Source organism: Macrobrachium rosenbergii, chromosome 56 (genome assembly GCF_040412425.1).
Source record: "Macrobrachium rosenbergii isolate ZJJX-2024 chromosome 56, ASM4041242v1, whole genome shotgun sequence".
Lineage (NCBI taxonomy): Eukaryota > Metazoa > Arthropoda > Malacostraca > Decapoda > Palaemonidae > Macrobrachium > Macrobrachium rosenbergii.
The window spans coordinates 8,272,714-8,287,983 of NC_089796.1; the positions used below are offsets into that span (position 1 = coordinate 8,272,714).

Sequence of the window (15,270 nt, forward strand, 5' to 3'; positions counted from 1 at the left end):
ATCATTAAATGATGTCAGTCGATGTATGTCAGATTTCAATTACGCTGAGAAATTTAGTTAATTGACGTATTCTTCAAGTGTCTTGAGTAACAGTCGTTATCCTGGCATTGCCTTTCTCTTGAACAACCGGAGCACGTGACTCGCTGCAGCCGGCTTTTGAACTTTTCCACCTTGACCGACCACGCGGTCGCTATGGGAGCTGTAGGGGTGAGAATCGCAACCTCTCAAGTGTTAATCTGAGCCTTATTGACACAGAGGAAAACCGGCTTCATTCTTTCAGCAGGTGGCCCAAATACCCCCACAGAAACCCCAGAGGAACTCGCCACAGACGGAGACTCCGGAGAAGCGTTGTTGCAGGAGGAGAAAATCCACCTCAGCTGAAACTCTTCTCTCGGAAACAGATTCTGGGATCCCGAACCCCCCGTTTGGAGGTCTCATGGCCCGGCCATAGAGCATGTGGTGGTGTAAAAAAAGGTTGACTAAAACCAAAAAATTAGTAAAGACAATAAAACCAACTGTATTTTTCCGTATTTTATTTTGTCCTTCTTTACTTAACAACAGGCATTTTGTCTTCTTAACAGCACAGGCATGGATCACTTGATTTTGTACAAAATCAACAATTTCATCTCAATATTTCCGAGAATTTACAAGTCGAGACGTAAAAACACGACTTCCTGTGTTTACCCCACACAAAGCTAATTTTACTCTAATCAGATTTAAAAACTATCAAGACATTGTTTTACGGAACCTTTCTCCAGTATGAACAAATTCCATTCATATCGTTTACGGTATTTAAATGAACTGTGAAAAGTCACCTGGACTGGTAATTAAAAGAATTCCTGAGGGCTCCCTTGCTTTTTACAGTGCTAGGTGTAAATATCAAAGAATTTACCATCAGTGATGGACTGGGCTGTGATTCAGGTTACTTTGGATATCGAAGTGAGTAGTCACGGTAAATCGGCGAATAACTACCCAGTTTGTGTAGACAAGACGATTCGAACCTTCTTACGCAATAAATTTATAATTTTTTCCTTAAGCAGATACCAAGCACTATTACAAAATACTAACTACACATCACTGAAGTCTAACCATGTTTGCAATAGCAAAGAATTTAGTGCAATTTTTTTTTATCTTTCATTTAAAAATGTTCAATGTACAATATACACAGTCTCTGAGTTGCAATATTACATGAAACTTCCTATCTTAAATGTTTTATTTTTATTTTACAAATGTTCATCATACAACATTTACCTTTTATTTGATAATTTAGTGCATTCAAAATAAAACTAGAGACAATAATAGTTATTTTTGTATCGTTAGGAAGGTATATATCCACTGTTGAATGAAGATAGCTTCTGTGACGATAGCTTACTTTGCTTACTAGTTTAAAGTTTTGTTTCATCGCTGTCATTCAGATTGTTAATTTACATACATACTGATTTTGTTTTCACCAAATTGACTGTCTAGGAAGTAATATCTTTGCCTAATGTATGTTTTTAACATATTTGTTCTTGGGTTAGTGTAAATTTCGTTTTATTCACTTATTTGTAGACTGTTTATAGCCTACTGTACGGTATGTAAGCACAGCGGAATCCTTTTTGTTAAAAAAAATTTAACTTGATGTAAATACCAGTTTTGTTATTTTTATAATAAAGTAACAAAAAAGGGTTGTTAATGGACCATAATATGTTCACCAATCTTACTAGTTTTTTCTTTAGTCTCAAACTACAATGCATCTAAGTTTAATCCATGATGCGACACTGATAGTTCACGCTCTGTAAATCTTATTTACGGTGTATCTCTCAATAATCCGAATGATAACGATGAAACAAAATTAGCTTTAAACTAATTGAAAAATTAAGTTTCCTCACAGGCGATATCCTCATTCAACACTGGACAAAAATTACTCACGATACAAAGACAAGCTAACGACTATTGGTTGACTAATTCTGTTTCATATGCACTGAATTTATTTTTTTACTTCAGAATATGTTCATCTCGAGAAATGGGAGTAAATTAACGTTGAAATACATAGATTATTTGTAAATTGTACACGCTAAAAATATTTAGTCAACCCGAATGGTAGGATAAAATTATATTTAATTTTGGTAAATTTGTCAACTTTGATAAAATTCTGCTTGTCATGCTGTTAAAACTTTAAAATATATATTTTCTATAATAAAAGATAAAAAAATGGGAATAACATCTGTGTAATTAATAAAATCCTTACTGATTGTTAAAATGTAAGATATGCACATTGTAATCATTTTATTTTATTGCATTATCAGCTAGTTCATAGTCTATTTTGTATTAGTACTTTTTTTTTATCTGACTGACATATGTACGAAGATGTAAATGATTTATTAACCACATTGCGATAACTCAAAAAAATTATATGTATATATAAAAACATTAGTATAAAAGAAAAGTATGTGCTATAGCAAACAAGGACAGACTTCAGTACTGCGAAACAAATACTCTGTAGAAGTACTAGTATTTGCATATTAAATCTAAATTTACTTCGTATGAAGGTCCGTATCATCTTTACTATACAAAATAGAGTAAATTATTCGCCTAGTTACCTCAACAGCATACTTCAATATCCAGAGTAATCTGAACCATGCGTGAATGAATCATTGTCGGTGAACTCTTGAATATTCACACCAACCACTGTATATGGCAATAGCATCCTCTGAAATACTCTGTAATACCAGTCCACTTAACACATCTAACGAGTTCATCAAACGACCTTTATATATAATACGTAAATAGAATATTTCTATCTGGAGCAAAGTGTACAAAATTAAGTGTCCTGATACAGTTCCTGAAACGGGTAAGAGCGAAATTAGCTCCCTGTACCTAAAAGACACAAACTAAGTCCTCTCATAACGTTTACAATTACAAGCCCTCGAAAATATCAGAAATTTTACAACTGCTTCTAGATGAATTACCGGATTCAGCCCTAATATATTCCTTATAACAATAGTTAAGACCAGCCACGTTTTGAGCCCCTTCAAAATTCAAGAAGCGTGTTTTTAATTTTCATATCAACTCTAACATCTATACTTAAGAAATCTAATCCATAGATTTACAAACTGACACCAAAATCCAAGACAATAAGATTTACCAAAGGTTTTCCTATAGTTTTAAATTACCTTTTAAAGACTGTATTGACCAATCTGGGAGCCGAAAAATACTGTAGTAATTACATCGGAATCTTTAAGTGCTAAAATAACCAACTAATGACGCTCCATCCACTATTATCTAGTTGACTTCCCATTTCATTTTTAAGTCTAATCAGCTGAATAAAATACAAGACCTATAAAAATTTGAGACCCGAGAGCTCATTTAAGATTGTACTTTATTTAGTGAAGGTTCATATTGCTTAAACTATGATTTTCTGTTTTGATTAGAAAAAACGCCTCCATGCATATTGAATGCCGCTAGCGCAGTACCTGTAGAACAAGTAAAAAATCTAACCAAGAATTTCTGAAATTTCTACAGGAACCAGAAAAAGTGTACTGAATAGTGGTGTATTAATGGTTATGCAAAATGTAGTGACAATGAAACCCAGTGGTTATAGGACCCATTTTACTAAAGTTACCAGTTTTGACATTACCTGGTAAATGCAAAATACACTTAATGCACAGCTTCATCCTATTCCTTTTTATGTTCATGAAAATAGATAAAACGAAAGGGTAAAAACAGTCGTCCAAAAATACAACGTGCGTATACAGAATCGTGTAACCGAAAACTGTAATACCCTACAATCAGAAATTCGATGTACAAGATCAACCATTACATTCAACTTATAATGATCGTTAGGTAACCAAGATACGGAAGTTAGAATTGAAACAGAAAAGTTGAGCTGATAATAATTAATGAACCAACTAATCTAAGTTCATATTTTTGTCAGTCTTCTGTTATTCGAATTAGATTTTGTTTGAAAAGGTACTAAATTATTTGAGATTTTGACAATCATGTTCAAACAGGCTAATCAATTAAGCTTGCAGTTTTCTCTTGCTAATGCTGTTGGTTCTCAGCCTTCACTGTGACCGATCGTGACAAACCCAAGAAATTTTAATTTCCATGGTTTTGTTTCTGGAATGAGGCTGCAGGCCGTTTTTTTATATAGCACCAGTGAACTTTTAGCTATTATGTTATAAACATGTTATGTTCGCAAACGGAAATACCCCACGTTGTCTGTGACCGCTTTAGTCATAGCAAAAATCCCAAATTGCTTCTAAATTTCTTCGTTAAAAGATTTGCAATATCCCCCTTGCTTGTAGTTTTACCTTGATGCTTTAAAATCAGGTTTTATTGTAACTCATCGACTGTACTTTAGAAATTGCGTAACTGTTTAGATACCATCTTCATCATATACTAGAGACATCGAGTCAATATTTAGTTAAGGAACAAGTAAAGTATTCGTTATCAAAATTCTTAACTAATCTTGAGCATCAAATAATTGCTCAAGTAACCGAATAACAAAACAAATGGAATAGTTAAACGTAACAAAACACATTTGAAGGAAATAAAATGCAAACATTAGTTCAAATTGTTAAAATATGAACAGCTTCATGACAGTTGACTATCATAAAAAAAAGCCCTGCAAACACAGCAGAATGTAAATCTCGAAAAAAAGACAGAATCCATCCAGTCTGCTGAAGACGGTAATTAAGACTGTGTAATCAAGAACTTCAGCAAAGTTACAAACTACTGAAGATCTGAAAGTTTGACGATTACAAATCACTCTGCAAAAGTTGACACGGTGTGTGTGTGTGTGTGTGTGTGTGTGTGTGTGTGTGTGTGTGTGTGTGTGTGTGTGTGTGTGTGTGTGAGAGAGAGAGAGAGAGAGAGAGAGAGAGAGAACTAGTGCGGCAATTACACAGCATTCAACATGCACTTTGGAAGTACAGTACTAAATCAAGTTAACATATTTCTGATATATCAAATATTTCCAAACTATACACAGACATTGAAAACGTCGATGAAGAATGTAACACCTAACTGAGAAAGCTACATTTTTTGACAACCACCGCAGTCATATGTCTGTGAATCAAAGCTGTTTTAATTTTAAAACTGGCTCTAATCGTCATCTTCGTAAACATCCACATTAACCCTCTAAACATGTTTCCAATGAAGTTGGTTCTATTGAGAAAAAAAAAAAAAAAAACCATGAATCATTACGGCGAAAGTCGCCTTCATAAACTACTACTTTGCCTCTCCTCAAATTAACATCTGGCTCTTTCGATTCCTAAATTCTATTAATATTTTTCCTTGCTTTTCACAGCATCAGCTTACCCGACACTAAGCACTTTCTGACAAATAACTGAATAGCTAAAAAATCATCTGTTATTCGAAGACTGAAATGTCAAAAGAATCATACTTGACCGAGAAACGAACTACTGTATTGCAGATTTAACAAGTCTTCATACACCGGGAAAATCTATGTCCAAACTTACGGCAAGATGTGTGTGCTAAGCTTTGACTCGTGAGAGCATAAGAATTATAATTAATATCTGCCTATTAAGTTAACAAAATCATCTTAATTACTACCTCCCTAAAAATCAACAACATCCAATCATGCTGAACATAAACTGACATTTTTTTTTATCTAAATCTCATGACTGTCCGGCACACAAGTTTTGAAAAGTTTGCGGCTGGTGAAAGATTATCATGAAGCTTCGTAAAGCAACTGATGTTGACTTCTTGCCTCTTCGAACTTCGAACCTTCACGATTTAATAATCTTGAACAGATAACCAGCTTCCACTCAGCAGTGAGGGTGGTCGATTTTCTGAAAATGGAAATACAATTAGTCACCCTGGTAATAAACTTGAACATCATTTATAAATGGCTAATTAACTGACATTATGCTTGACTATGAGAGATTAATTTTTAGGTGGTCGGTTATAAAGTCACAGGGAAAAAGTCATAATTTTGGCTAGGAAAAAAGGCCACATTAATTTATGGTGGCTGGAATAAAGTCAACAGGGGAAAATTCACAATATTTCTTGGGGGTCATTATCTTTATATTTACAGTCTTTTGATTATGTTTATACGGAAATCCCCAACGGGCTTGTACTAAACACGCCGCAAAGGTGGATACATACCGAGTCACTATCTAGGAAAGATTGTGAATTTTTTCCCGTGACTTTTTCCTGTGACTCTTTTTACCTGGATTCAATTTTTAGTTAGGTACCAATTTTTATCGTAAATTCCCTTAAAAAAACTATAAAAGAGAACGAGAGGGCAAACATCAGATATATGAGCCTAACAAGTCTTGGGATTAAGAGCATTTACAACCAAAATTTCTGGAACGATTGCGATTCATATAATTTCTGAATTCAGAGAGTGGTAAAATACTTAATATTTCAACTGTCTATAGTTCTGATTGCAGATGATTGCCAATTATTATGAATTAACGTTTATTATTTTAGTATCGACGGAAAGGCAATCAATTCGTCTCAGAGCATTTTATATGTAAACAGGAAATTCACAAAATGGGAATTTGGTGTAAGGTGTATTTTTCCTTGGTATACAAGACAGCCTCTTTTGCGGGATTACTCTAACATAAAAGACGATATTGTGAACTTCCGAAGGAAAAAATCAGTTCTGAAATTGAAACTTCATCGATAATACACTTTTGGGAAGAACAACCAATTCAAGATTTTAAGCTTTGGTCATCAACTTCTTAACTCTGCGGCACAAGACTTTCCCAGCCAATCTTTCAATACTTGATCCGATATCAAGGAGCTGTGTAAAATAAGCCCTCACCTCTTCTCAGAATTCCCTTCGGCGAAGACCTCATTCCTTATTCAGTCGGTTAACATTAGCTACTGGGATAATTACTCAGGTTATTAATAATCTAAGTCAGTCTCCTTCCTCAGGAAATCGCCTTTACTGTTCACCTGGAAAGAATCAGAATAATTTCATCAACAAATAATACAATTTATTACAGTTAAAACAATGTTTTAAGAAGTGTTAATATTTCCGTAATTTGTGAACTGCTGAGGATCTGACAAATAACCCCAGCGTTATTAATCTTGAATTTTTTTTTTTACTTTTTATTGAAAGGATTAAACTTACATTATTTACAATTACAATGTTTACAATATGGTTACAGCATACATCACACAGGCACTTCTTTACATGAGCACAATCCCTCTAAACTGACAATTTACACATCTTGCTTTAGTTACTGGCTACTCAGAAACAGTAATTAATATACTCTTTTGTGAAAATCTTAAAATAAGTGAAAATCTGATTGCTGACGCTGGGGATTAATGATATTCAATCTGTTAAATCCTAACCTTCGATCAGCTTTTTTACATTAATCTCGAATTTTTCGTTTATGTGCAGAAGTACGGTCAAATCAATGATTAGGGATTCACAATTTTATTACAACTAAAGCTTCATCCTTTTCCTCCTCCAGAAGTAAATCTTGTATTCTAGCTGCAGTTTCATAAGATTTTGGATGAATTTTCAAGTTTTGTAAACGACATCACAAATTTTCCCACTTTTCTCGGTTCAGGTTTCTTTATAATGATATTTTCAACGGCGGTTACTGTTATTATACACAAAATAGCCCTAAATGTGCCTTAAATATACATTTTCAAGCACAATGGTCATATTTCCTGATTTTTTTTTAAACTGGCAGCATCAGTGCTGGAAAGTATTGAAAATATACATTTACAATTCTTACAATTTGTAATTTTGTATATACATCATATATTTACATAAATAAAATTAGTAATTAAAGTATATTCACTACATTACAGTTTTTACTATTCATGTATTCATTCAGATATACCGACTCGTGAATACCTTTTGAACAGAAGTTTCAAATCCTATTTTATTTACATTGAAAGTATTGACCATTCTACTTTTTATCAATTTAAGTAATTGCGGGTCAGCACCTACAAATCCTAAGTATCTTCGCACCCACATCCCCGCAATAAAATCAGATATTAGGACCATTGCTGTATTTTCATCCTTTTTTGAGTCTGCATCAAAATCGGGGAAATGGTATCACTATTATAAACCAAGTGTCTTTGACCCTCTTAACACACGGCTTCAGACAATGTCTGTTCCGTTTCCTTTAATATCAAATCTTTATACTTGTTACCTGTGTCGTTTTAGATAGGTAATAAATGAAGCACTTTACTTTCCATCTAAAGTGATAACGTGATGTCTCAAGTTTTAATTCTTGTCACCTAAAAGTGTATCGTTTCAAAAAGGTAACAGCCGAAGTACTTTCCTACTTTGTACTTAGCGTGAAAACTATGTCTAGAGCAGGTGCTTAACGCCAAAGTTTTCAACCTTCTTTAAGCTTCCGGCTGCTCTACTTTTTACCCAAAAGGTAATAGCTTTATACTAGTGAAAAAAACTCATACCACAAACTCGTCAAATCGATGTCACATAAGCCAAAACATTTATTGCCTGGAATTATCTTAGTCTGAGAAATCCGATTTTAAGATAAATGGCGCAATGACAAATGCAAAGCCTTCAAAAAAATGGCAGTCATAATTCTTCCATTCCCTTTAATCACAGCTCGCTTTGAAAATTATCCGCCTGGTGGTTGCAATGACTGCAAACCTTTTTCATAAATTGTATTTCAATAGGGATCTTTCACATTCTCAATTCATACCTGATCCCCTTCATCTGCCGAGAGCAACCAGATTCGCTGAACAGCAGCACTAAGGGTGCGTACACGCGGTCGAACAGTGTTCGTCGGACAAACACTGTTACCAGATAACAATAGGAAAAGTAAAAGTGTGCTGATGACGTCAGAAGCGATCGCCACGGACTAACGGGCATTGCCCTGTTGGTTTGGAGCTTCGGACAGCGTCTGTCTGGCAGGACAGAGGCATGGAACTACGACGTTTCCAAGTCAAAGGATTCAAGAGGTTACGTGTTCATCGTATGAACTGAGGTTATGACTTGCTTTGATTTCAACCGACCCGACAACATGGCTGGGCTTAGCTCTACGAAGGAAAAAAGTTACCGTTGGGATAGAAGCCAGACTCTGATGTTAACTGAACTCTACCGGCAGAACTCCTGTTTATGGAACGTCAAGTCAGGCGTTTATAAGGACCAATAAACGTGCAGTAGCAATTAATGGAATAACAGCAGAACTTCAGAGGAGTGGATCGCATGTCAATGCAATGGAAGTGAAGAGGAAAATAGAATCAGTTAGCGATCAGTCGAGGCGAGAACTTCGCAAATTTCGGCAACGATAATTAAGGTCCCCCCCATACACATTAACGGCAAGGATCTCCAAAGTACGGCTCCAGACTCAATACTGGGCCGTGAGCTTCTATTCAGTGGGTCGCCACATCTTTAACTAATTCAGAAACAAATGTAAATTTATATAGATAATACTGATCAATAAAAGAAAAAAAAATCTTGTACACATTGTCTTTATTATACACAAAGTTTTCAGACTGTTGGTTGCTTCTGGGAAGTAAAAGCATCTGCAGATATGCAATAGGCCGGGTATGTAATGCATAAAATCAGTCTGTTCCCCCCCTCCCCAACAAAAAAAAAAAACTTTTTGAAGACTACAACACTAAAACACCGCATCTTGACCGATGACATCAGTTCCGAACTTTGACCAGCGGAATGTAAATGATGGTATACATCAATATCTGGTAGCAATGCTTGTTGCCAGTCAGTTCTCCTCAAATATGCGCTTATGATGTCACCATACCATGGTAACTGTTTGACTGACGAACACTGCTTGACCGTGTGTACAAACCCAAATATTCAATAAATGTGCCTCTCTATCGAACTTCACAGTTCCACAGGATGTCGTGCAATCGGAACTTCAAAAGTTCAAGCGAAAATGCAATCCATTACTACCCTAATACGATTCTAATTGGATTTTAACACTTTCTATATATTTATTAATTTACTTTTTTTCTTGTTGATAAGTGGGATCTCTTCTTTCTGTATTTCCCTTTACTTCCTCTTCTTCTTCCTAATGAACACCATATTCTTTGGAAGCTTGAACTTCAAGTCAAAGGCCCCTGGAGGCTTGTTCCATATGAATAAGTTCCATATACTGAAGAATAATAATTTCTTGAATGAAAGTATTCAATACCTGTCTATACTTGTTTACCATTGACCCCTTAAAGTTAGATGTACATTTGTCTCCCCAGTCAACGTAGTTGGATTTTTTTCAGCCGACATTTTCGTTTGGCAGTGGCCAACTAACATTAGGGAGCCGTTATGTGACAAGCGCTGTTACACTACTAAAACTTCATGTACCGTCCTTAGGCAAGCGCAACTAGCTTAAAAAATATGCATTTTCTTTAATTTCATGAAATTATGATTTCCTTCAAGACTTGAATGATTGAGAAAAACTGCACATTATATGACAGGTAGTAAATGGAAAACTAATATTCTTGAATAAGGCAACCAGTACATAAACTTTACAAAATTATTTTCTCGAGTGAATTGAAGCCAAAAAAATTAATTTATCGTCTTGAGTGCAGTTTAGAAAATTTAACATTTCAGTCACTAATCGGAGATTTTAGACAAAATAAAAACGGGGTGACGTCACTAAGAGTAGCCGGCGTTTGGTAAAATAATTTTGATCAATACTGCATGATCCTAAGTGAGTTACACAGCATTATTCACGATTCTACTGCTGATCATATTTGTATAATCGGGGACCTTAATTCTCACCCCAATAAAACAATTCTATAACGAACTTACTCGCTTCTGTCAAAATCACGCTCTCCAAATTAGCGATGTAATGCTCCTCCCTCCGTCCTCCCATACCCATGTACAAAATAGAACGGACACAATTGCAACCTCCCGGCTGGACCACTGCATCACGTCTCCACACCATGATTCAGTTGTGACCTGCAACATTCGCTACGATCTTGCAATAGGCTACGATCACATCCCCTTACAGGTGTCATTCAATACCACATCCCTCCCTACCGTGAACCCCATAACTGATCGTCCATCTGCTGTTAATTGGGATTTTAAAAACCAGCAGAAAAGTAGATCCTATACGATGACCACGGAAAACAGGTTGCGGTCAATAGTTCATCTGGTAGACGCATTATGTACTAACCCAAAATGTCAGATCTGAAAGAATTCTATTCGTAGATAATTTCCGCTATGCTTGCCTCCGGCAGGGATACCTTAAGATCTCGTCAGGGCAACTCTCGTAATATACCTGAATGGAATGACTTGGGTTAAAGATCTATATACACATTCAAGAGAAATGTTTTTACTATGGAGGCAAAATGGTAACCCGAGGGAAGGACACTTTGCATTGCTAATAAGACAAGCGAGAGCGCAGTTCAAACTTGCCCTTAAGCACTGCAGAATAAATGAAAAGCAACTAAGAGCTGATGCAATGTCTAGAAAATGAAAATCTGACGATTACCCTCGTCTTTGGAAAGATATTCAATCCCTAAATCCCAAAACTAATAAACTATCACAGAGATTAGGAGAAGCCGTCGGTGACGGGGCTGTCGCAAGAATATGGGGCGATCACTTCAGCACTATCCTGAATTGCATAAACGATCAAGACTTCCGAAGGTATGTAGATAACCTCCTTACTGATAACATTCAATTTCAATTCACCGATCGTATTACGCCAGGTAACATCAGCGATGCTAAACAACCTACCTAATAATAAATCGCCCAGCTGCGATGGTCTTCCTGTACAAGTTTTCAAATTCTGCCACCCGATAATTTGCATTTTGCTAGCTGCTCTATTCAGTGCGTGCATAATTCACCAGTTTCTTACAGACTCCCTACTCTTAGTTCACTTAATACCATTAATCAAAAACAAGCTAAAGGATGCAGCTGACCCTGGCAATTATCGCCCGATTGCAATCACTACAATTGCGTCGAAGATACTCGAGTCTGTTCTTCTAGTGAGACTTCTCTCCCTTCTACACACTACTGACAGCCAGTTCGGATTTAAAGCAAACCACTCAACCGACACCTGCATCTACATCCTGAATGAATTGCTGAACTGTTACCTACCATCGGACTCTGTTTCCTATGTTTTGTAGTTGTGAGAAAAGCATTTGACAGAGTTAACTACCCGAAGCTCTTCTTGAAGCTGCACAAAAGAGGCAAACCTCTATATTTAATTGGCATTTTATATTGCTGGTTCTCCACACAGCAATTCTGTCAAATGGGGTAAGGTATTGTCGTACACATTCGGTTCCCTAAAAAGACTCTCCATACCTGTTTAATACGTACACATGTCCCGGAATGTCAAACTGAACCCACTCCCAATCGGATGCTCTATCAACGAAACAACAATAAACAACCTCTGTTACGCCGACGATGTGGTTCTGATTTCCCCATCATTGCGAGGTCTCCAGCGTCTCATCGAAACTTGCCGCAGATATGCAGAGGTATTTGATATCCTGTACAACGAAACCAAGACCCAGTTCATGTCGCAGAACCACAAATTTTCCTCTGAAATCGTCTGGAATTCGTGCACGAGTTCCCGTATTTGGGCCACGTCATCACGGACCTAAAAAGATCTAATTTGTGGGAAAGATGGGATAATGAGGGGTCTGTTCCATAATTGACAATCTCTATTTTTGCAATTATTTAAGTGTCATATGCAGAATGTTATATTTCTAAGCTTATTGCTATTATTAGTATTTTCTTTATTATCACTGTGATTAGTATCACTATAGAGCTTTACTATTTTAAAATTTCCTATTTAGCCTCTGGACCTGACTTCTGTAACCACCTAAGGTCCGTAGCTGGAAATTGTTTTTATTTTATTTTTTAAAGTTTTAATTTTTTTACTATTTTTTTCTATTTCTTCAGCAACTGTGTGGATATTGCCGATTATCATTTTTTGTCAGATTATCTCATGTATCTAGATTGTGTGTATATTATTGTCTCTTTGTATATTCCATTTATATGGCCTTGAGCTGAAATAAAACTTATTATTACTAATATATATTTAACACGCCTGTGGCATGTAGGTTCTAGTCCAGGAAACCAACTCGGACCACAGCTAACATCAGTGAACAGTAAAAACAATTTTAAAAAATCTGAAACCTGATTTTGGTGTCAGGATCCTCCTGGATTTCAGAAATTCTGGCACCGAGTCTAGCGAGCCTACCTAATAATTCAACCCACTTTACTGCTCTTAGTTCAGAGGAGGAACTTTGAATAATCATGAAAAATGTGCACGCTGTGAGGCTTAGGCTAGTCTAATCAGAATCATCCATTTGTAATTCATCTCTATAGGTAATTTATCACTTGTAGTCTTAGTTATCGCGGAAAACTTAACGCGTAAATGCCTATCCTACCGAGATGTGAATCCTTGAATTGTAGAAGCTGGGAGAACATATTGAGCCGAGATGACATGCATTTCAAACCTTTAACGAGGATTCTTTAGCCTTTACCAACCACCTGAAAATCTGATTCTGAAAAATCCTGAATCCTCGATTACTCAGAATGACAGCTGTTCAACAGAACGGGGGAAAAAATTAATTTCTAGTCACTATTCTCTCAAAATATCTTCGTTTCAGATATTTTATGTAAATCCTGGCAGTTACAAGTGACTATTTCGAAGCCAAGGCCAAAATACCTAAGTACAACTAATATATACATCCTTATAGCCTTCCTGAGGCCCAGCTTCGTCCAAGTAATTTTTTTCCTGCCGGTCTTATATAAAAAGTCAGGCTAGCCACCTTAAATAATATACCTGAATACAGCTAGATTACCATAATTCGTATCACCAAAGTTTATACTACGTTCATATATTACTGTATTCATTAATGACTGTGCATATAATTAGCACTTTCTCAAATGATTGTTCTCTATCAATACAGGCGGGATATCAGTAATAGTCTAATGTGCCCTTTTTGGCACCAGGGCATGGGTTTTTCAGCCGTGAGACAAACTAGCGCAGCGGTTCCCAACCCCTGGAACCTCACCTCTTCAATACCCACCATTACGTCGTCTTGCCTGGAATACTGGAAGGATTTGTACATTCAACATTACTCTCTAAACATGCCAAAAATCGTTTACTCTGTCGGATACTTTTGCCTCAGTCACCTGCCGCTCAACACTCGACTCGTAAGGCCTGCTGAAGTTTCAAGCAGTGATATTTTGGATGAGGCTGCTTGCCTAATGATCTCAGACGGCCTGGTGACCTTAAGATTTGCTACATGACGTTAAATTCTTGCGATAGAACTCGGTACTTCGGAAAACTAAATCCCGGCATTTACTTAGACTTTGTTGGCAGGATACCTCAATCGTGCCACAGAAACGGATAAGAATGAATTTTGTTACTTACCAGGACAACAACTGTTTAGAAGTTATGAGAATCCTTCACATCCTTGGCACTTATGTGGTATCTTTGGTTACATGAAAGAAGTTACTTTTAACTTTCGTTTTTTCCCCCTTTCATTTATTACTGTTCCGGCAAAGTTTTTTGCCTGTTATTTTGTTAGAAATATAAACAAAAACACTTCAGCACACGACGAAAACTGTCTCTTCCCCAAGGATTTCCTCGAAGCACCGAAAACCGTACGGCAAAAGCCAAGAGCCATGTTCTCCCGTTCAGCTGTAACCGGCAACTGTAGACTCTCTAGAGAGAAAATCTGGGTGTTCCGGTCCAATAACGGTGGACGATGGTTCTAAATTTCATTATTTTATTTTTTGTAGAGATATATTGTGACACCTTTATCTGTTAATCCATTTACGTAAGTTGCAATAAAGAGGAAAAAATGCGAAAATTCTCTCTCAGAGGAAGCTGACATTTGCAAAGATCAAAGCAAAATAGAACCAGATTGCTCATGACGTCTGTCATGCTGATCAGATTACATTAATCATATGTTAAATAAATATATATACGAGAATGTATAACAGTAACAAAAGAAATTAAAATACTGATTTAAGAAAGGTGCCGTTGCTTCGCTTCAATCCCCAAGAGAAAAAATGTGAGTGATTGATTCTCACGTCAGAAATGGGAGGGGCTTCCTTGCACGGCCTTCATTCGTCTTCCTTTTCAGGCAGCGCTGTCACTTAGTTTACAAGGAAAATGATACAAGAATTGTGTTTAAATTACATTTTCTTTCTTACACAAATATTAGGCAATAATTCCTTGGCAGCTGACAACTTATATCATAATTCTTGGGGATTTTTTTTTACTGTTACTCGTAAGGGATAAAGCCGAACAGAAAAATAACAATTATCTTACGCGAATTCCATTTATGTTCCATTAATGTAAATGATGTTTCCATTACCCCTAATAAGTT

General features: G+C 36.2%; 1 long non-coding RNA gene across 1 annotated transcript; it reads right to left on the reverse strand.

The window, feature by feature from the left end:
• Positions 1-520: 520 nt before the first annotated feature.
• LOC136836490 (uncharacterized) lies at positions 521-14,592 on the reverse strand. The gene is made up of 3 exons (XR_010852409.1): positions 14,307-14,592; positions 6,779-6,912; positions 521-5,798 (listed from the first exon to the last, which is right to left on the reverse strand). It is a non-coding gene; the product is annotated as an uncharacterized lncRNA (long non-coding RNA).
• Positions 14,593-15,270: the final 678 nt, after the last annotated feature.